The sequence below is a fragment of the Crotalus tigris genome, unplaced genomic scaffold (assembly GCF_016545835.1).
Source record: "Crotalus tigris isolate CLP2741 ecotype Arizona unplaced genomic scaffold, ASM1654583v1 scf7180000019835.352304, whole genome shotgun sequence".
NCBI lineage: Eukaryota > Metazoa > Chordata > Lepidosauria > Squamata > Viperidae > Crotalus > Crotalus tigris.
The window spans coordinates 209,883-233,084 of record NW_024097733.1 but is presented as its reverse complement, the minus strand read 5'-3'; the positions used below and the strand labels follow the sequence as shown (position 1 = coordinate 233,084).

The following is a 23,202-nucleotide window of genomic DNA, read 5'->3' as shown; positions in this document are numbered from 1 at the left end:
TTCGTATTTGGCAGAAATGGCAAAGATTTCGGCTTTTTTAAAGGAGCAATCTCAAGAGAAATTTTTTGCGGTATGGGAAAAATGGATAAATTTTATACAACATAATTTAGATATGGAAAAATATTATTTAGCTTTTTTATAACTTGTAATGATTGTTTTTTTCTTTCTTTCTTTCTTCTTCTGTATTATTATTTATATACTTTTCTATATATGTTTTATTTTTCGCCTACCTCTTTCTTTTTTCTTTCTCTCTCTCTTTTCTTTTTCCCTTTTTTCTTCTTCCTTTTTTTTACGTATATTATTATTATATATATTATTATTATGATTTTTATTATTATTATTAATTATCTTATAAATTGTATACGTTATTTTTTAAAATTTGTTAAATAATCCTATATTCAGTTCTGGGAAGTCGGGGGGGGAGGGTGGGGTGGTTTGGGGGGGGGGGTGGTGGATGTTTATTTGTAAAATTTTTGAAAAAAATTCAATAAAAAAAAAAAAACATTCTCCCATCTTCTTAGCAATATAGGGACCTCTAATTCTTTATTCCACTTGTTTCTTAGAATCTGCATGTCAAATCAATTTATTTATAACAGATACCTATAAAAACTAATACAGCTAGTCCTGTAAGGATCCACCTCAGCTAACCACCCAAGAAAGCAGAACTCTTGAAATAGGCATTGTCTCAAAAGGAAACTTTTATTAGGGATTAGTGACAATAGGGAAGTCAAGGTGAGATCTGGGTAAAATCCCGCTTAAACGGTATACTTAAACCAGCAATATTCCTCCTCCTACTAAAGTCATAATGTCCATTTGAAATCCAGCCAATCCACAGGTGGCACAATTGGCATGCATCTCAAGGTCTTCTCCAGCTTTTGTTTCTCTGTAACTGTCTTCCTGATAAGGGAGACACATTCCTTTCTCAAGTGGATAGAGGCGAAAGAAGGAAAGCAGAAAGCGAAAATTATGCCAAGGGAAAGCAAATATCCCCACTCCCCCCAGCAGAATGGCAGGCCCCAAAACAAAAACACAAGAGTGTATATACAAGGAAGACAATAAAGATTTTGGGACCTGACAAGTCCTCAACTTACAATACTTCAATTAGTGACTGTTCAAAGTTACATCAGTACTGAAAAAATTACTTATGACTGTTTTTCACACTTATGACCATTGTAGCATTCCCATGGTCACGTGATCAAAATTCAGACGCTTGGCAAATGACTCCTATTTATGAAGGTTGCAGTGTCCCGGGATTACGTGATCACCTTTTGCAAACTTCTGGCAAGCAAAGTCAATGGGTAGCCAGATTCACTTAACAACCGTGTCATTAGCTCAATGACTACAATGATTCACTTAACAACTACAGCAAGAAAGATTGTAAAATGGGGCAAAACTCAACAAATGTTTCACTTAACAACAGGAATTTTGGGCTTAATTGTGGTTGTAAGTTGAGAAGTACCTGTAGTAAGGTTTTTGGGTTTTTTTAGGTTTAAGGAATTTAATAAGTTGTTCTAGAATCTCAGGTCTCTTAGAAGCTGGAAATGTTTCTGGTTCATTTGTTAATAAATTTTGTAGCTGTAAATATTATCATTACATTTGATAGAAGATATTTATCTTTCTTAACATAACATATGTTAAAAAATCATCTGTTCAAATAATCTCATCCCTCCAGATGGTTTGTCCTGCATTCATATGCTCTCATTACCTTTGCATTCTTATTTATTTCATTTTTCTCAATATTAAACAGTCAAATGAGCCGCACCTTTAGAATTATATTCATTACTAAGCAAATGAATGTACTTATGTTTATATAATGTACACTATTCTAAAGGAAAGACTTTTTTTTAAAGTAAATCGTCTACCATCACCATTCCCTTTTTCAAGGGGGTTGGGAGGGTATCTCTAAATAGTCTCTTGTCTTGCTCCTACTCCCTCATTCTACTGAACGGAATCATATTTGTGTTCATTTAAAATGTTGCACAATTTCTCAGGTTCTTCTTTACTGGAGTGTGATATGCAAGCATTAACAATGCATAGACTCTATGCAGACAAAAGAATCTGTATGCTACCACTCCATAAATTCCATCACACACTTTAGTTCTTTCAATTCATAATTAAACCTAAACCTTCATTCTTTACATGCATTTATCAATTCTACAAGAATCAGACTACTTTTGTTCACATCTTAGTTTTAGAGAAAGAAAACACATTTTTTTCTTTCTCTCATTTAATTTCTTCTTTATTACTCTTTACCAATACTTTTCTTGCATTCCAAGTTGTAATTTTCCCTATGGAAAATGTGAACATTACCAGCCCTTAGATATTGAACAGTGCTGCCCATTGTGGCTTTGGTCAATAGAGACTTTCCAATAATTTTTGTAGTGAGATAGAGAAGGTGTAGACTAGGTGCTCAACCTTAATTACACCTGTACTGCATGCAACATTTCCTGCTAATGGTAATTGTAGTATTGCTAGGTTGGATACATTCTTGCCAATATGTCGCAGTGCAAGCAAGAGCCAGTTTCATTTCATGTATGACCATGCTATTCAATGCAAGCAAAGATATCAAATGTAGAAATCATCTTTAAGTCAAAATACCAAGACACTATGGTATATGCACTATTGTAGATTGACAGACACTCAGGGGGAAGGACGGATGATTTTCTATTACTATTTCAAGAGTGGGAGGGAGATTTTTTTTCCCCATGACTTGTTTCTTGATTTCATTTTGGATAGAACAGAGCAGAACAAAATAGAATAGAGCTGGAAAGGACGTTGGCGGTCTTCTAGTCCAGCCTCCAGCTCAAAGAGGAGAACCTATACCATTTCAGACAAGTGACTGTCCAGTCTCTTCTTTACAATCTCCAGTGATGGAGTGCCCACAATTTCTGAGGGCAAGCTGTTCCACTGGTTATTGTCCTCATTGTCAGGAAGTTTCTCCTTAATTCTAGGTTGCTTCTCTCTTTGGTCAGTTTCCAACCATTGTTTCTTGTCCTGCCCTCTCTGCTTTGGGTAAGGATGTGGCTTACATTCATGTGGCTTTAGTCATTTTTTCCAAGGAGGTTATGGATTTTAAATGTGAAATGTCTATTTAATTTCCATGTATTTCTCACCTCAAAATGGCAGACAACTGTGATGTTTTGATAATCATGGTCAAAGAGGGCTCTAAGGTTTGTAAAAAAAAGGAACTGCTGCAGAATTCCATACTGTTGGATTAATTGCTAATAGAACATTCAAAGTAATTATGAAAGCTAAAAGGGGAAGTTACTTATTTATGTATTGTCTCAACTATGTATTTTTCTCTAATACAAAATTCTTTTTAGATCCTTATGCTTTCTACTAAGGAAAGGGGTGGTTATGTTAATGTAAACAGAGATTTAAGACTTCAGAAACCTCCTCATTAAACTCTGCCAGTGTCAACAATTAAACAAGGAATGAAATAGGTATTGTAAATTTAAAGCTTTTCAGTTAAGTGCCAATTATACAGTCAACTACTACTCATCAAGGGTTACATATATAATATATTTAATACATATTATAATCTTAACTGGGCATATAAGACTTACATCATTTTTTTTCTTCTCATATAATTGCAAATTTATTCAATGGAACTGGAGAATTAATGTAATCTGATTTTGGAAGGCTGTCACATATGCTTATATAGCAATGAGTTTTTAAAACAATGGTCGATCAAAGAAACTGTAATGGACTGATGGGGGTATAGTAGTAAATTGTTTTCACACATCCTTCTGAACTAAATATCAATAATATCTTTTTCATTGTTGTTAATCTTTAATACATTTCTACATACTGTTGAAGCAACTCCAGATAAATTTTCAATAGACACCATATATGACTTGTTCCTCTGAAGGACAACTCACAAATATATTAATTTACATAATGTCTGTCATTTTTAATACCAACCTCATATCAAGTTCCTTGTCTTGTTCTGCCAAATACTTTTTCACTTGATTATAAACATAAGCTTTGTTCTTCCTTTTTACTGTTCTTTTGATTTATATTTACTTACCTTGCTGAAATTGTGTTGCAAGGACCAATTAATTATTGCTTGTAAAGTCACAGAGATTCTTGGATGAATGTATTATGAATTAAGAGTATAAGGCACTGTTATGGTTATGATTCCTCCCTGGAAATCATACTACATAATGAAACTTTTGTCACCAAGACTCGTCCAACTTGTTTTTATTTATCTCATTGGTAGCTTCTTTTTTTAACCTAATACAGCTCATAAAGAATCTAGTCCTTGCAGTGATGCCACACTACCTACTGTGGACGCAGACCAGCACAGAAGGAGCTGCTCGGCTACAGCTGGCACCAACAGGTAAGCATTCTTCTCCTTTTTCAAAAGGCAAGACAAAAAGCTGCCACAGTAACAAAGGGCATTGTATTATTTAACTTCCATGCCATACTTCTTAGATGTGGCAGACTACCTTTCCCAGCTGGCTATGGCTTTCTGGTCAGAATTTTGACCAAAAGTCTGTTTTTCCTCCTAGAACTACTTTTCCACGTTGATTATGGGAGGCAGCTGAAAGGACAAGAAGCACTATTGCCCCAAGCAGCTTAAACAATCACCCCAGAGAGATATCCAGGGAACATTATTACTGATTTCTCTCAGGCTGCACTTGAACAGAAGTATGGAAAAGTTACCACAAAATGAGAATTTAATGCCTTATCTTCTCTCCATAGATTTTCAGATAGGTATAGAGCAAGAGAAAAAACAAGAGAGTTCAAACTCTTATTCCACTTGGAAATCAGTTTCATTGAATTTAATGTGAAAATTTAGTAGGAAAATTTTGCCTTTTATTAAATAAAAAAACATATAATCCTCTGCAGAATTTTTTTTTGTTTAAGTCAGTTTTATCCCCTTCTCCCTTCCTCTCTCTATTTTAATAGTGCAGACGTTGTACAGGGTGACTGTATTTGGATCTGAACACTCTCATCATTTTTCATTTGTAAACTTGTTGCATTTTCCACTTCATTCTTTTTCTTATAACTGAAAATTAATTAAGGAGTTAATTAATTAACTATTAATTAATTGTTACCATTATGGTTTTTTTTACTTCTAAGATCTGTTCTTTTCTTTTCTCTGAAAAGATGAAATTATTGTTTATGACAATTTACTTCTTGAGACAAAACTATGAAGGGGTTATTTATTTCAGAGATTTATAAGTGGTTTTCAGTAAAATGTCCTGGGAAATTTGCAAAAAAGTAGGCTACTTATCTATAAACTTTGAAAACTTTTTGGGTTACATGATATCCTGAAAATGTTCCACGCCTGCTGCTATTGTGCTGACACTATTGAACAATGATTGTATTGTATTTGTTTGTATTACGTTGTGAAGTCTGAAGATGAGTTTCTGTAAACTCTGAAAAGAGGAGTTTTCAATGTTTTATGCCAAGAAATCTGGATGATGGGTGTTGAAAACGGCATAGTAAACTAGATACAGACTTTGGGTTCATGCAAGGAAAGCAGTTAGTTAACAATTGCTGTTTTGTCCAGAGGTCTTCTGTCAAGGAAATTGTTTACTATAGGAATAACACATTCCAAAGCTTAAATATTTTGTTTTGCAGGGGAAAAAACACATTTCTCTTCCTTTTTCCAAAAAGTATCCCTATGAGTTTATTTTTTTCTGAATTGGGCACTTGCCCTTTGAACAGCCTATTCTGAAGGAATACTGGTCTTGGAGATAGAGAAGGAATGAGTGAATGGGGGGAGGGGGCTTCCAGAAAAGGTTACATAATCCTAGAAAGAGGCAAGATAAGGGAGGGAAATCCCCCCCCCAATAATCTGCCCTTATTTTCTTTAGTATAAGAAAACCCTGACTGTTTTTCAAATTATGTTTCTGTACCTAACTTGAAGATTTTGTTGCTCTACTTACCTAAAGAACTGACACCTAGAAGGGGAGACACATTCCCCAAAAGTATAGATTGGGCTAAGACATAAAGTAAACCTGATATCAATTCATCTGCATTTCATTCTTCTTCTTCTTGTTGTGCCATATCCATTATCGGATGTTGGCAATCATGTTGGTGATCCTGCATTTCATTAATTAATTATAATTTAAAATTTTATAATTCCATCCTTTCCTGGATGGTGCTGGATAGCAGAGCATCCCTCATTTAAGCCATAATCTTTTATCTGGGTAAGGCAATGAGAACAGAACACTGTTCTGGATACCTGAACTTTTTACTTAGAATTTCTCTCCTTTGGAAAAAAACAACATTTTTCATCAAACTGCAAATGTTAAAAAAGCAGAAAGAAATTTCAGCAGTTCTGTTTGCTTTAGTGTTCATCATCTAAAAGAATCTCCTTACAGTACATAGCCTTCTTTTATGAACGAATAACTTGACCAGGATTGTTTTCTTTTCCAGTCTTGATGCCCTACCTGATTTACAAGTAAACTGCTCAAGATTAGGGTTGTAGAGTCCCACAAAAAAAGAGAACACATTTGCCATTTGTCAAAATGTCTTACCCTTTCTTCCAGCAATTCATACATTTTGAAAGAGAGCACCTACCCTTCTTGATGGTAGCCTGTTGATTGGCTTTAATCCCTGTTTGCCACTTGAATGGTAAAATGAACAGAGACTACTTCCTCCACCTCTGCAACAGCCACTCTGAGTCAATTCCTCCTAGAAAATAACCCAGGCTGAGTTACTGCCAGAGAATTCTTACTTTCAAAATAGTGCTGAAATAGGATTAGCAAACTTATTGGACAATGTGTGCCCAAGAGATGTTCTTAAAATCATTTTTTAAATGATTTTTGTATTGCTTCTTCTTTTTAAAATTGATATTAACATTAAGGAATTTTAAAAAGCTATTAGAAATAAATACACTGCAATGAACTGAACAAATATTTTTAGGAAGAGTTTGGGTTTCCTTTAATGAAGATTAGTAAATCATAGAGAACTAATTATCAAGATCTCTCTACTTTCTGTTCTGGCATTTGTGTTTCCTCTTTATTCAGTTGCATTCTTGCTTTTCTATTTCTGTGAATTAAAAAGTAGTAGAAAGGAATTTAGAAACAGTGCAGATGAATTAAAAGAGAGAATGAACAGATATAATATTTATGTGAATTGTACTACTTTAGAAAACAGTGTCTGTGTACAAAAGTAGTTTCATGTTACTTTGTAGTGTCAGATTTATAAGTGGATAAAATTAAGGCTCCATATATTGTCTATTGTCCCCTCCCATTTCTTTATTTTTAAATTTTAATTTATTTATGAAAATCTTTGTATGTCATATATCTCATTATATTTCAGTGGAGACTTTTACTACCACAATTTTAGTCTGACTATGTGTAATGAATGGGGGAGGTAGTGTGGTGGACTATAGCAAGCGGCAATTTCACAGGAAGAAGGGAGTACATTTCAGTTGGGGGGGGGGAGAGGAGGTGAGACAAGAAGCAACATAGCCTGTGCTGGATCAAGAGTGGAGAAAGAGTTAGGAAAGCCACTCCCTAGAATCTCCCAGGAAATATCCTTTAGGGAGAGAATAGTACTGGTTTAGTCTGGCAAGATTCTTTCTTTCTTTCTTTCTTTCTTTCTTTCTTTCTTTCTTTCTTTCTTTCTTTCCTTCTTTCTTTCTTTCTTTCTTTCTTTCTTTCTCTCTCTCTCTCTCTCTCTCTCTTTCTCTCTCTTTCTTTCTTTTTATCATCCATCCATCTATCTATCTATCTATCTATCTATCTATCTATCTATCTATCTATCTATCTATCTATCTATCTATCTATCTCAGCAAATAAAGAGCTAAATTTTGGCTGGATTGTTCTAGGTAATTTTTCAGCTGGGCCTGACACTCTGCTGGCTGGCAATTACTGGAATTTCTCCAGCTGTTTGGATGGTATCAGTTAAGGAAAACTGATACAACACAAAACAGAAATAAAATGCTAAGGACTCCCCAAATTTACTTCTTCAGATGTCCTAAATGAATGTATAGAAATTGGAGAAGTACAGGAGAGGCCAGCATATGTGGTGAGCCGAGGTGGCGCAGCAGTTAGAGTGCAGTACTGCAGGCCACTTTAGCTGACTGTGTTCAGCACGTCAGCAGTTCAAATCTTACCGGCTCAAGGTTGACTCAGCCTTCCATCCTTCCGGGGTAGGTAAAATGAGGACCCAGATTGTTGGGGGCAATGTAAATATATATATACATTGCTTACTGGTGTACACCGCTTAGAGAGTGCTTGCACTTAAAGCGGTATATAAGTCTCATAAATAAATAAATAAATAAATAAATGTGACCTACTTTCTTCTGATTTTCAAACTCTTGTATTTTCAGGCAAATGAGGGGGTTATTCTTTAAATTCTTAAAGAGTTATGCTTGAAGTGGATTTGGATCAAAATATGATTTCCATTCCTGGCCTAAATAATTTTGAAAAAAGAAACAATATACTACCTGAGGAGTTAAATAATTTTAATATGGCCAAAGGCAAGCAAGGTAGCAGTGCCTATTAACCTTGGCTGAATTGGAAAAAAAAAGAGTCAAATCTGATTATATTTGGATGGGAGATCACCATGAAATGTCAATCCCGTACATATATTGGGAAACTGAAAAAATATCTAAAGGCATAACTTCCATATTTTTGCTTAGCAAACTAAAAGGACACATAGCCATCCAAAAACAGAGTTAGAAGCAGGGAAAAGTGATAAAATGCACAGTGTGGATTTGCAGGACAAACTCTGCCTCTTACATTATTGTAAGAGCAGGGACAAAAATGAGGCAGTCAAGAAGAACATTTTGAGACTTTGATCTGTTGGCTAACATCAAATGTAGTATTGCACCTATTATAATTGCAACCATAGTGGAAAGAGTAAATGTAGACAATAAATTGTGTAGCTGCTTGCTAAATTCTATTAAGGCCACATTTCTGATTAAACTTAAATAGAGGAGCAAGAACTTTTTCACGGTTTTTACATTAAGAAAAGTCTGTCCAGAAAGCTATTAAAACTCCAGTTGTTTCCTACCATTATCCTAAAGTGCATAGCTAAATGTCTCTAGAGATTCTCAGTCATCCAGATCATGGTTGTCCCAAAGGTGCTTTTTAAAGAGAAAACTGAACTTTCTTGTTGTTGTTTTTTTGAAGATGTTTTGTTTCTCATTCAAGAAGCTTCCAAGAAGACTCCCATTTGCATTACTCAGGTGACATTGACGACACAGATTAAACCTCCAAGTTGCCTCAACAATTCTATAAAAGAATGCAAATGACCAGCTGTCTGCAATGAATATAAATCCTTCCATTCCCCACCATCCAGTCAGAGCTGAAGAAGCTTCTTGGATAAGAAGCGAAATTTCTTCAAAGAAAACAAAGTCCAGTTGCCACTTGAAAAAACACCTTTGAGTTTCCTACCATTACTTTTCTTACTTGCTGACTTAATCAATTATGTGCTAATCTATTTAACCATTTCCCCTTAGGAAGAGCTAAAATGGTATGAGCAAAATGATCTTGCTATCAGCAACAATAGTGAAAGAAGAATGGAATTCCAACCCCAAAATATGTGGATGTCCCCATAAAAAGAATATATATCCTGATGAATCTTGAAAGAACAGAAGAGTATAAAAAAAAATAGAGAATATTCCTATGCCCTAATCAATATGGTTCTTTCAATATAGTCATCAGGAGCTGATATGCTTTTATAGGTAACTGCGCCTCCCTTTTATCACCAATGTTGGATTAGCTTTGGAGGGATCAATTACTTCCTTAGATAATAAGATATAGTAGTAGTATTCACCCAAGAAGCCAATCTACTGTAAAAAACACTACTGTGTTTATGTAGCAAACATATGGAACCAATACGTTCTGAGTTAGACATTTTATACAAATAATACATTCTGTTACAGTACAATTTGGGTTTCTACAGCACACCAGTGTTTGCTATCACTTCCCAATTCTGACTTATCTAGGTTAGAATTCAAGATTTTATAACATTGTCAGCAAACTATGCAAGGGTGTCCAGATTCCTTAGCTGTACTTGATGTCGAGAAAAGCTAATGAAGCAGATGCAATATTTCTATTGAGTCCAACTCTACTGATTCAGTAAAGTTACAGATTCAAGTAAAAACTCTTAACTTACTGGGTTGTACTAAACTAGGTCATTTCTGATCTACACCATCACATATAAAGATATTCCTAAGAACAAGTAGCAAACCAGATAGGACTGGAGTTGTTTTGTATGGGAAACAAGGTCCTTGGTGTAATAGGAGAGCTGAGAATTCTGCCTTATTTCTATAAAAAGTTGAAATAAAAGAGGTTGGCTTGAATTCGTTTTACATTTCACCCTTACTGTGCTTTTCACATAGATATCATATTTTTTTTTTCAAAATCTTCAAGGGAAGATCTCTTTCTTTGTATCATTGTAGCAAACTTTGTGAAGTTGGCTGGCAGGTAAAAACTTGCCTAGAGCCACTCTCTTAGACACACAAATGAGCAATTCTAAATCCACATCTTGTTCTTCTGAATCTCACATAAAATTACTCTGTGCTATTTGGCTTGGCACTGTGGCATTAAGGATTGGTGGGAGGGGAAAAATAAATTTCTCTTTCCCCCTATAGGTGAATACGCTTTAGCCTGTTGATAAATAAACAGTCCTAGTTTTTCTTCTCTTTTGCCACATCTAGGTTCTCTGCAAATTGAACTCCTGTATCTTAAATTATGTTAAAGATCTGCTGTCATTTTAAACTGTGAAATATTGTACATCTTTACACTGAGAATGAAAATGAATAATGGTTGAAGCTTTTTTATTTTTAATTGCATCTGAATTGACTTGGATTCAAGGATGGAACTTGAAAAATTCTTTCTCTTTCTTATAATGAACCATTATGACAGGTTTTGACAAAGGAAACAGAATTCCATTGAATACACAAAACTTAAATTGTACAAAAAAAACTATATTCTGAGTAGAAAAGTAACAAAAATATCTTTTTCATCTACAATTTCCCTTTTAGCCTCCAAAAATGACTATAAAACTGAATGTAATATATAGTTTACAAGTTGTTTGAAAGAAATCTCACTAGATTTTAGTTTTATTCAACCTGAAATTTCAGATACGTTATTTGGAGGTATAAAATTGCCCAAAAATGAAATTGGAATCTGGCTAACCAGAATGTGGAAATTATTAAGGTTGATTAAAAGGCAGGATTTCTATGCATATCAGAGAATGGATCTGGTTCACTCCTGGTTCTGTGTATTTCAGGAGTACAATTTAGGGCAGTAAGAAAAGTAGTTTGTTCCTGCTTTTTGTTTGACAGTTGGAAGATTGAATGATTGCTAATCTACAGTATTGCATATCTCTCAGAAATTACCCATAGAGCGAAACATATATTCTGTGAATTTAGAAAAATGTAGAGAAAGGATATAGCAACATTCCCTGAATTCAGCAATAGGGGGCCTTCCTAATAATTAAAATCGTGCTTTTATGATATAGTACAGATATTCCCGTATTCCTACCTCATGGCTAAGGTTGGCTAACTTGGGGTATTTCTGATCTAGTGTGAAAATAGTGTTTCCATCTTCTGTCTATCCATAACTTGCTCTATGTTCCATATATAGTCTTTCTGAGTGAGCTGGTGATGAGTTGGAAGGACTGTGATCTACCCTGTTCCTCTTGTCACTTTAGGCAGGATAGCAATTAGGGTGGTGCAGGAAGTCTCTATTTCCCTAAAGAATTGTTGTTGTTTTTTTTGCTTTCATTTTAATCTCAGTTACTAATATATGACTAACTTGAACCAACTGATGTTGGTATACTTCATGGCATTCAGGGAGGAAAGGAAAGCAAGTTAAACCAACTTTCTGGATGTGCTTAAAGACTGACCCATCCTCAGAGGAGCCATTGTCAAAATGTCTGGAAGAACTGTTCTTCTGGATATATCACTTGATTCTGGAGGGAGTTGAATCCATTTCAGAGCAGTCATTAATGAAGATAGTTTGCAAATTCTTATAAGGAAGCTGAAAAATTCTAAACAGATGTATATAGGTCAATTATTGATATGAATAGCAACTTGCCAATCTTTATAGCTAAATAAATTGGTAAGTCATGTCTTTCTCTCCATAGAGATGAACTATAATTCATGTATGATTTATGGTATTCAGAAGATGAAGCGCATAAAACCATATGGTACAAAATGTTTCCAGTGCACATATGGAAATTTAGTAATTACCATAATTTATTTAGTGTTTATAAAAAAATAACTTCAGAAAAGTAATGTTCCAGCCAAATCATACCAAACTTTTGTAAAATAATTTCCACTCCATTTTAGATTTCCCAAATTGATAATTTCTTTTTTATTAAAAATATTTTTAACAAAATCCAAAAAAGAAGTCATTTATGAAAGAGGATTTGTAAGAAACCCAAGTTGCACAATTTTGATAAAAGAATAAATACAAGAGCAACATAAAAAGATTAAATTAGAGATAGAGTCCTGCAAGGAGACAGTATTTTCGAAGATCTCCTTTGGCTCTTTCAGCTAAAACCAGTCAGACATATAGATAGATGTAGTTCCATTAAGAGTAGAACTCAAATTAGGAATTAATTAATTAAGGACTAGAACCCAAATTAGGAAGAACCCAAGACACAGTGTTGAAATGGGTAAACGTGTGATATAAATCATATATTTTTAATAGCCTTATTCACAATGAAGAAAATGAGCATCTATGTTGGAATAGCTTTAGGCATAAGCAACTTTGCTTTGATTTTGCTCATTAGTTTACCCATTAATTTGTGGTTTGCCTTTGCAATCTTTTGAATTTCATAGATTATTTGAAGCAGCACAAAGGGACAAAGTGTCTGTTTTATGACATTTGAATAACAGTTTACGGCAGTATAGATTCTCTTTTTTAGCAGGTAAGTGGAAGGAATATGCAGATTATAGATAATACAGTGATTTAAACCTATTTATTTGCTGTCATCTAATCAAATTCATAATTGAGGATTTGAAGTTGGTTATTTTTGGTTTTTAAGTGGTCCCTATGGCTCAGCTGTTAAAGATGCTGAGCTGGTCAGCTGGAAAGGTGGAAAGCCTGGGTTTGAGATATGAGTGCTGTGTGACAGGGTGAGCTATCATTACTTGCCCCTGCTCCTGCCCACCTAGCAGTTCAAAAGCATACAAACGTGAATAGATAAATAGGTTCCACCTCGGGGGGGGGGGAAGTAACAACATTCCATGCACCTCGGCATACAGTCAGGCTGGCCAATGGATATGTCTTCAGACAACACTGACTTCCTTGGCTAAGAAATGGAGATGAGCACTGTCTTCTAGAGTTTATTGATTTATAAAATTTATTGATCGCCCATTTTACCATAGGATAGCTCTGGGCAGCTTACATTTACATCTAAGTTAAAACATAAAAAAGTTAAAATAAAACTTTAAAACAAAAGACACACAGAGAGGGTTGGGGATGGAGTGGGGGGAGGTTGGATCTGCTGTTACTTGATCAACCATCTCCATTGTGCTGTTCCCCACTGGGGTCCCAAGCCAACTGGAAGAATCACATCTTTAGGCCCTTACAAAAAGATACGAGGGTTGGGGCCAACCTCACATGGGGGAAGCAAGATGTTCCAGAGAGCAGGAGCAACAGCAGAGAAGGCCCTCCTCCTGGATCTGACCACCCAGAATAATCGAGCTGATAGGACCCACAGCATGCCTCCTTTGCTGGTATGAGTGGCACGGGCCCATCCCAGTGGGGTGAGATATTAATGAACCTTTATAATCAAAGTACAGCATGTATATAATGAGATTGGCTGAGGCTCCCTCCATGCCCCCCCAACTCACAGTGACTACAAACCCACCAACTTATTACATCATGTGAGCTAATTGCACAGTGCGCCGGCCTCACAAGTCTATCATGCATAAAGTTATGTCCCGTTCAAGAGCCTGACAGCCAATGGATAGAAGTTGTTCTTCAACCTGTTAGTATGGCTGGTAGGAGAGTAAAGAGGTACCAACCAGGGTGTGAGTCATCCCTGAGAATTTTCCTCATTCTTCCAAGGCAACAGGCCATGGTGATGTCATCCATGGTGTCAGGGAACAGCCCACGATGTTTTGTGCCATGCTCACCACCCTCTGTAATACCTTCCTATCTGTGGCTGTCAAGCCAGCATACCAAATCACGATACAGTATGTAAGGACGCTTTCAATAGTAGACCGGTAGAAGAAGGTCATGAGTCATTGTTCTACCCTGTTCTTCCACAAGACCCTGAGGAAGTGGAATCTCTATTGGGCCTTTCTGGCCAACTGGGCTGTATTAATTTTCCAGGTAAGATCTTCACCGAGGTAGATTCCCAGGAATTTAAAGGAGGAAATTCTCTCCACACGGCCCCCTTCGATGTAAAGTGGGGCAGGTTCCTCTATTTTCCTCCGGAAGTCTAACACCATCTCCTTTGTCTTGCTGATGTTCAGATACAAATTGTTCTCTAGACACCATGAGGATAGCTTTTGTACCTCCCCCCTGTATGCTGTCTCATCTCCACCTGTAATAAGACCCACCATGGTGGTATCATCTGCGAACTTGATGATCTCAGTGAACGGTTCATATGATACACAATCATATGTGTACAATGAATACAGATAGGGGCTAAGCACGCAGCCCTGAGGTGAGCCAATGCAAAGCTTCAGGGAGGTGGATAAAACAGACCCAACCCTCACTGTTTGTAGTTAGTCCCTCAGAAAGTCTTTAATCCAATCACAGGTGGAGGGGGGAAAATTCAGCTTTTCAATAAGGATACTTGGCAGAATAGTGTTGAAAGCCAAGCTATAGTCAATGAAAAGCATCCTGACATAGCTTCCAGGTTTCTCCAGATGGCTTGCTACAGAATGTAAAGCAGTAGCTATGGCATCGTCTGTCGACCTATTTCCCCTGTAGGCAAACTAATGTTTATCAAAGTCCAGTGGGAGGCATGTCCTAAAATGTTGGAGGACCAGTCTTTCAAAGCATTTCACCACTACAGATGTTAATGCAATGAGTCTGTAGTCGTTTAGGCAACTGATTGCTGTTTTCTTTGGAACTGGGACAGTGGTATCTGCTTTCAAGCATGATGGTACACAGGCCGTTTATAAGGAGATGTTAAAAATCCTTGTCAGGAACCCTGCTAATTGATCGGCGCTGCACAATTGATGGTCCCTCAAATAGCCTGGCCCCATGCCATGAAGGACTTTAAGGTGATCACCAACACCTTGAATTGCACCCAGAAGCAGATTAGCAACCAATGCAGATCACAAAGTAGCGGTGCTACAGGGACCGTTCTTGGGGCCCCCAGAATTACCTGTGCTGCCATGTTGTGCATTAGCTGCAACTTCTGAATGCTCTTCAAGGGTAGCCCCGTGTAAAGCACATTTCAATAGTCCAGCCATGGACTGAATGACTGAGTTGGAAATGATTGGAGACCTTTACTTTTATTTTTGGTTTTATTCCAAAATCACATTGATTATGTGCCATTGCAACCACACAGACAAATTTTCTCTATGATAATCTGTCCCTAACCTTAACGTCTTCCAATAGTGCACTCATCACTACTGCATTTAAATCCACCCACCTTGATTCCAACTGCCCTCTTCTTTGCTTTCCTCCCACTATTCCCAGTACTATAGCCTCCTCCAGATTTCTGAGTCTTTGCATAATAGACCCAAAGTGGAATAATTTGAGTCTGGGCATTTGTGCCTCAAGTGAGAATTCTGGGTTGAACTCTACAGTACTCTTAAGCACCTGATGAATTATTGCCAATTTTTTAAATTTGGAAATATGAGCCACTAGAATCAATAATGGAAACAGTTTTGCGAAACTGCTGTTTCTTCATGACTTACACTTGGTGGTGTAAAGAGTCGTGATTTTTGCCCATCCTAATATATAATTTTATAATGCATTAAAGCTGCCAGTTGGTGACGTTCTGGTCTTAAATTTACTGCTGTGCAACCAAGGCTAAAAGATAAAAGAAATTCTGTGTATGATTTTGAGGATATATTTGAATTACAGTTTTATTGTTTTGCCTTTAAAAATGCAGTATGATGTTTCGGTGGAGACATATATAGCCTATATTTATGTTCTTGGTCAAGAAAATATATTATGTGACTTATAAATATTTTGCAAAGCAAACCATTTTGCTTAGTTTATCACTTTTTCATCTCTGCATAATTTATTTTGTTTCTAATTATCAAGAGGAGAAGCAATAAATTTTGCAGCCATGGGGAGGGGATGAGATGGGGACAAAGAAATATGCTTTTGAATTCCCTTCCCTCCCCCCTTCTTTTTCCATCTAGCATCTCAAAACCACTCCTGAAAGTTCTCCTGCAGTCAGCAAAATGGAACTCTTTTTTTCTAGTGACAACTGCCCTGGAAAGTTCCTCATCTCTCTCTCCCCCCAACCCCCACTCTTAGTCCTATCCAATTTGCTCAAGTGTATTTCAATGGATGAACAGAGCATTTATCTCTCACGGATTGAAAAAGTAGGAATTATAAAATGCTTGGGAAGGGTTGTGCTGGAGAAGGAAGGATTAATTTCTAATGTATACTGCAGCCCTGTCCACCAGGCTGCCATGAGGCATTTTGTTTAAAACTTGTTTGTTCTATAGAATGTGGCTGGTTACAAAATGGCTGTTTACAAAATGCACTGGAAATTAAGTTCTATAGAGCAAACAATCCTCTCACAAAGTGTGGATTTACCAGAAAGCACATTGGCAAGATGGTTCCCTGTGATCCTTAGACATCCATAAAGCTTTCTACTTGGGGGCTATTAGAGCTGAAGTGGAACAATCCCAATCAACAGATAGCAGCAAAGAGCTAGAGATTACTGTATCTCTTTGCTGAAATCTAGGGGTGATCTGGATTTTTGCAGGCCAGATCTGCTAGCTCATATAGTCTGGAGCAACCCATCAGGTCAATATATTTCCTATTTACTTTACATAAAAATCAATCCCGGTGCAGTTTATGAAATAATTTTTTTAAAAAGTAATCAAGAGAACAACCAAATATTTTAGTCTTTTGAAAAGCTAACAAGGATGGAGCTCAGCAAACTAGAGAGGAATGTGGTTCCAGAGGGCAGGTGTCACTAGTGAAAAAGGCTTATCTTCTAAGTCTTGCTAGATGATTGTTTCACAGAAGGATTTCAAGCATGCCCATTCGTTGGATCTGGTAAGATGAGCAGAAATAATCAGAGGGAAGCAATCCTACAGATAACCAAGTCTTGTTTTGCCATGTAGGACTTTATAAATAATAACCAGCATCTTGAATTGTACCTAGAAGTAGTGCAAGTTAGGAAGCAATAATATTATGTGGGCACACCTGCTGTCATATTCTGAACCAATTACAGTTTCCAAATTCTTTTCAAGGGCACAATTGCAGTGGTCCAAGTAAGGAGTGTATAAAGCATCAGTGACTGTGAATGTGGCCTCTTTATCTCAGAATAGGTTGATATGGCACACAAGATTGGTTCTTCTATTCACCACTGCCACCTGTTCCATGAGTAAGAGCTGTGTTTCTAAGAAGACTGCCAAATTGTACACGAAATATTTTTAAGAGAGTATGTTATCTTTCAGAGTTAAATACAGAGCCTCTCCATACCAGGAGGCCCTAAGACCCACACCCTTTCAATCTTGGTAGGATTGAAATGAAATCTTCTTTTTCCCATCCAGACCCCAACAGACTCCAAACACTGGAAAAGAACCTTGCTATCATCACTTGATTGATCCAAGATGGAAATATATAATTGTGTATAATCAGCTTACTGCTGATATTTCATCCCATGTTGACAAATAACCCAACACAGCAGTTTATTGTAGATGTTAAATGGGAGTGGGAGACATAGGAGTAGTCTCCCCTCCCCCATCACAACTCTGTATGGAAGCAGCCTTGAACAAAGGAGAAAAATTAGTATAGAACAATGTCCACATTCCAAACTCTCTAAGCCAATCCAGAAGGATATCATGACAAATGATACTGAAGATTGCTGAGATCAGCACAGAAGTACCATCCCTATCCTGTGCCCACCAGAGATTATGAAGAAGTTTGATTGATCAGTGTTGTCTCACTGCTATAGTTATGTCTCAAACCTGAAGGGAATAATTTGTTGCCTCCAATACCTTCTGATCCTGCAAGCTAAACTGCATATCTGAATTAAAGCCTTTCTTCCCTTGTTATTCATCCTCATGCTTGTGAAAATGTGCACAATGTGAGCAATCAAGCTAGGACTAATAGTGGACATAATTAACCCAGTACATAAAAGAAAAATCAATTTCTTTTCTATTGAGCCAAAAAGGCATTAAAGAATTTCATTCCTTACTTAGATTACTGTTAGAATATGAAGAAGGGGGAAACACAAGAAAGCTTATTTTAAAGGTGAAAATTAGTATTAAAATTAATAATTAATAACAAGAGAAAAGTAGTTTTAGCTGAATAACATGTATGCAGACTTACATACCTAATACATACCTAATCTCGTCAGAGCCCAAGTAGAGTATACAAGGCAACAGGAAAGATTGACATATTGTAGTTGATTCCAATGTACATTCAGGATATGTGCTCAGGATATGTAATCTGACCACAAGAATAAGAACAGTTGAGTCTTGATCATGAGGCCAATGGACCATAGCTGTTAACATTTGGGATTCCAAATCATATTGAAAAACATAATGGAAAACAAAACTCTTTGGATTCTTAAATTGCTCCCCCCCCCCCCCGCCCCAAGAATAGAAACTTTGACATTGCCAAATCTCAAGCAAGCAAAGCAAAGGAAGGAGACAACAAATGGATAGTCCTGGGGGAATCAAGGCAGAGATGAAGGCCTCAAGGCAGAAAGAAGATTTAGAGGGTAGTACCTACTCAGTCTGCACCAGGATTGCCTGAAGTTTGAGTAGAAACTATTTTGCAAAATGAGTTTAGCTCTGAGGCAAACTAACAAATATATCCCCATGCATCAGCAAGTGAACCATAATGAAGATTTAAAGCCAGGAATTCCTACAATGGTCTATGTACTCTGAATATTTAGTTCTTTTTTAGTTCTGTGGTAGATTGCTTCTATCAGGAGTTAACAAAGGAGCGAATAAAAGGAAAGTGAAGAAAGATGATACTGCACTTGATATTGGGCTTGGAACAACAATAAATAATTTATAGGTTTGTTTCTTAATTAACACCACATTTATAACATTGAATGAGCTGATTTCTCACAAAAAATACTACACTTTAGGTTTAAAATCTGAGAAATATTATATGTTGCACTAGCTTCATAGTTTTTAGTTAACAGGCAATTTTCTCTGGAAGTCTAATGTTAAACATATGCCATTATTATTTTCAAAAATTGATTTAAAGTGATATGTGCAGGCCCTTCATACCAATAAGTATAAATTGGAGGGAGTTAATCGGGAGATTATGTAACTTAACTAAGGCCACGTATCTTGAATTAATTTTTAAAAATACGATAAGCAGAGCATTGTTTGCTTTGTGCCCAGTAGAATACAATCTTCTAATTAAGCAAAGGAAAAAAGGTAATGAACAGAGAGGAAGAAAGGGGAAAAGTCAAAAAATGGAAGGAATGTGAGAGAAGTGATGGAAAAGAAAGAAAATTGGAGACATTCCTTTCAACATGTTGTTAGATTTAAATATTAATTGAAAATGATTGTTTATAGTTAACATAGTTGTGTATGCTTAATTATGAAAACACAACACAAGTCATTTCAGAAAGAAAGAACTAATCAGGAATGAATTTAGCCATTGCAACCTGAACAGTGTGGTGACTTGTATAGATGATGCAATCATGAGAATTATTCACCTCATTGCTACACTGTCCTGCCTCTGAATTTGTGCATGGCTGTCAGTTCTGCCATCTTTGGTTTGCACCTTGCTGAGATCCTGCCATCAAAAGCTAGAGGGGAGGAGGACATGGGGAACAAATGGGCAGTAAAGATGTATGGGGATGTGATGGGAAATAGGAAGGGGGGAACATCAGCTTGACAAAGGACTTAAGGGGCATCCTAAAAGCAGCACTGGAGAAGGACAAATAGTTCCAAGCCCATAAGGATGAATGCACGATGCAGGATGGCTTAACATGGGTGGGAACCAAATTATATGTTCCCGAAAGTCAATGACTAATGGCCCTACAGAACAATTATGATTCAAAAGTAGCAGGGCATTTTGGCTTTGTCAAAACCTTGCACTTGCTTAAATGCCAGTTCTGGTGGCTGTCACTAAAGAAAGAGATAGAAAGATTTGTACCATGTTTCTCCAAAAATAAGACCCAACCAGAAAATAAACCCTAGCATGACTTTTCAGGATGCTCATAATATAAGCCCTACCCCCAAAATAAGCCCCAGCATTGTGGTTTCCCAGGGGGGTGAGGCCAGCTCAACATTTTTCACGTTGAGGGGTGCCTGTGGGGGCCTGGGTGGAACTGAGGGGGATTCAGGAGTCTCTGGCGGAAGGGGACAGAACCAGGGTGGGCGCCAGGGCGTGATCCACCAGAGGAGCCTCGCCAACCCTCTCAGGCCCCTTGAGGCAGTTTCAGTGCTGGACTCTGGTAGGGAGGGGAGTCCTGGCTGCCTCTTGGGGACAGGGGCTCCCCGCTCTTCCCATTCACCGGGGCCATCATGGGTGGGGTAGCAGGTGGCAGGCTTGTTGGAGGATGAGGTTGGACAGTGGAGGCTGAGTGCATAGGGGCCACGGCACCACTCCTGCCCTATCACCTGCCTTGTCTCAACTGTTCAGGAGTGGTTTCTCCTACTTTCTCCTTCCTCCTCCTCTTTGAACAGCCCTTCACTCCCGTTGCTGCTTTTTCAGTCTTGGATCTCAGTTAGCCTGGAGCCTGTGCTGAGGGTCTTTGGAAAAGAAGCCCTGCAGCAACCAAGTGGGGTGGGAACCATTCCCTTCACTTTTGGACCAGCTCCAAAATGGACTGGAAGGTGCATCCCGAAGACTCCAATCTGGTTTTGCAGCAAGCAAGGGGATTGATGGCTAGTTTGTTGGGTGAATCCTAGCTGGGATGATCAGTTTAGTAGTAAGGTTTAACAGGCCGAGCACATAGGGGCCACAACAAGTGGATGAGGCACATGAATGCACACTAGTCTGGCATCTCAAAGAAAAGGGATGTGAAAAGGTGCCTTTTTTGAGGGAGGCTCTAGAAAAGGTTCCAGGTTAATTCAATCAGCTCAATCATGGTTTATCAGAGAGCAGGCCTACAAGGTCGTTTGAGGTGCTTCAAATCCCATGCTTGCTTAGGGGAGGGAAGGGCACGAAAGGAGGAATGTGGATGTGCAGTCACTGCTGCTGGTGATCAGCCTTCCTAGCCGGCTCGCCATATCGATCCACTTTTCCCCAGTGTGGAATCAATCTCAACCCCAAAGGGATGGATCCACATTCTGCTCAGCCTGCTAAATCTCAGTTACCTAAATCGATCAGCCTGGCTAGAATTCACCCAGCTAGTTAGCCATCAATCCATTTGCTCCGGACAAATTGAGATCCAGGACTGAAAAAGCAACAACAGGAATGAAGGGCTGTTCAAAGGAGGAGGAAGAAGAAGGAAAAAGTGGGAGAAGCCATTCCCAAACAGGCAAGGCAGATGGCGGGGAGGAGTGGTGCTATGCTGTGGCCCCAGAACACTTGGCCCCACTTTCCACCCTCATCTTCCAGTTCCACTGCACACACAGGATGAGCCTCCTGCCTGCTGCCCCACCTGCAACAGCCCTGGCCTGGCCTTCCCCCTCCCTCTGCCTCTGCCTGCTGCTTGGAGGCAAAAAAATAAGACACCATCTGAAAATAAACGATAATGGATCTTTTGGAGCAAAAATTAATATAAGACCCAATTTATTTTCAGGTGAACATGGAAGCTAGTTGCCTTACCCTTGTCTCTGCCAAAAGGCAGCAAGGGAAAACACCAGGGTTCCTCCAGCCAGTACTGGAACCTAAGCCGCATGGAAAGAGATCTCAATGGGCTTTATAGTAGAACTACCCAAGAGTTCAGGGAAATACTGTGATCTGGATGATAACTGATTTATTTTCCAAACAAGTGCATTTTGTGCCTATCAAAAAATTATTTCTGCCTGCATGTTGGCCAAAGTGTTCATGCAGCACATATATAGATTGCACAGGGTCCCAGAAAGAATGATCTCAGATTGTGGGATTCAATTCACTTCACAGTTTTGGCAAGAGTTCTAAAATCTTTTGGGGACCATCAAAGGGCTTAGCTCCTCACATCATCTGGAAACAAATGTGGCCTATGAATGTAGGAATGGGCTCCTGGAACAGTATCTCAGATGTTACATTAACTACCAGTATTAACAGGATAGCTGGATAGACCTTCTCCCCTTTGCTGAGATTGTTTATAATAAATCAATTGACAGTTAGAACAATTAACCAGTGGGACAACCTGCCTCCAGAAGCAGTGAATGCTCCAAAACTGGAAGTTTTTAAGAAGAGATAGGACAGCCATTTGCCTGAAATGGTATAGGGTTTCCTGCCTGAGTAGAGGGTTGGACTAAATGGCCTCCAAGGTAACTTCCATCATCATCATCATCGTCGTTGTCATCGTCATCGTCATTATTATTATACACAATAGCACTGGATTCATTCCTTTTAAGATAACCAAAGGGTAGGATTTTGTGTCTATCCCCAAGCTGCCCAAGGCTATGCCACTGACCACCTCCTTAAAAGAATGGATTACACAATTACAAAATACTTGGCCAATAGTTAGAAAAGTTCTGGAGGAAATGAGGGAAGCATATAAAAAATAAGTCAACAAAAGGTGAGTGAAACCAAAGACTTTAAAGTTGGGGACAGGATCTATCTATCCACCAAGTACCTGCAAACTAGATAACCTTCCAAAAAACTAGGTTCAAAATATGTTGGTCCTTTCCCCATAAAAAGAGTTATTAATCTGGTGACTGTTGAACTTGAATTATCAAAGACCCTTAGCACGTTCATCCAGTATTCCACTGCAGCTTCTTCAAACCAGAAATAACTTCAGCCCTAGGCCTGATGACAAAGCCACCTCCTGATCCCATTAACATCGAAGGGGAGCAGCATTTCAAGGTAAAGGACATATTGGATTCTCGCACTCATCAGAGGAAAATTCAGTATTTAGTGGCCTGGAAGGATTTGCCTCTCTCTGAAACCAAATGGGTGGATTCCAAATACATTAAAGCATCCAAGAGGTTTCATGAGAAGCACCTCAATAAACCTCAATGACCATCTAATTACTTATGCAATTGCATGT

At 37.9% G+C, this 23,202-nt stretch overlaps 1 protein-coding gene across 6 annotated transcripts in view; it reads left to right on the top strand.

Moving 5' to 3' along the window:
- Positions 1 to 4,255: 4,255 nt before the first annotated feature.
- LOC120317806 (transmembrane protease serine 11E-like) overlaps positions 4,256 to 23,202 on the top strand; it is a 69,925-nt gene continuing 50,978 nt past the window's right edge. For all 6 annotated transcript variants that reach the window (XM_039364689.1, XM_039364690.1, XM_039364693.1 and 3 more), the window contains exon 1: positions 4,256 to 4,342. The gene's annotated coding sequence lies outside the window, so the exon portion shown is untranslated. The remainder of the gene's footprint in view (positions 4,343 to 23,202) is intronic.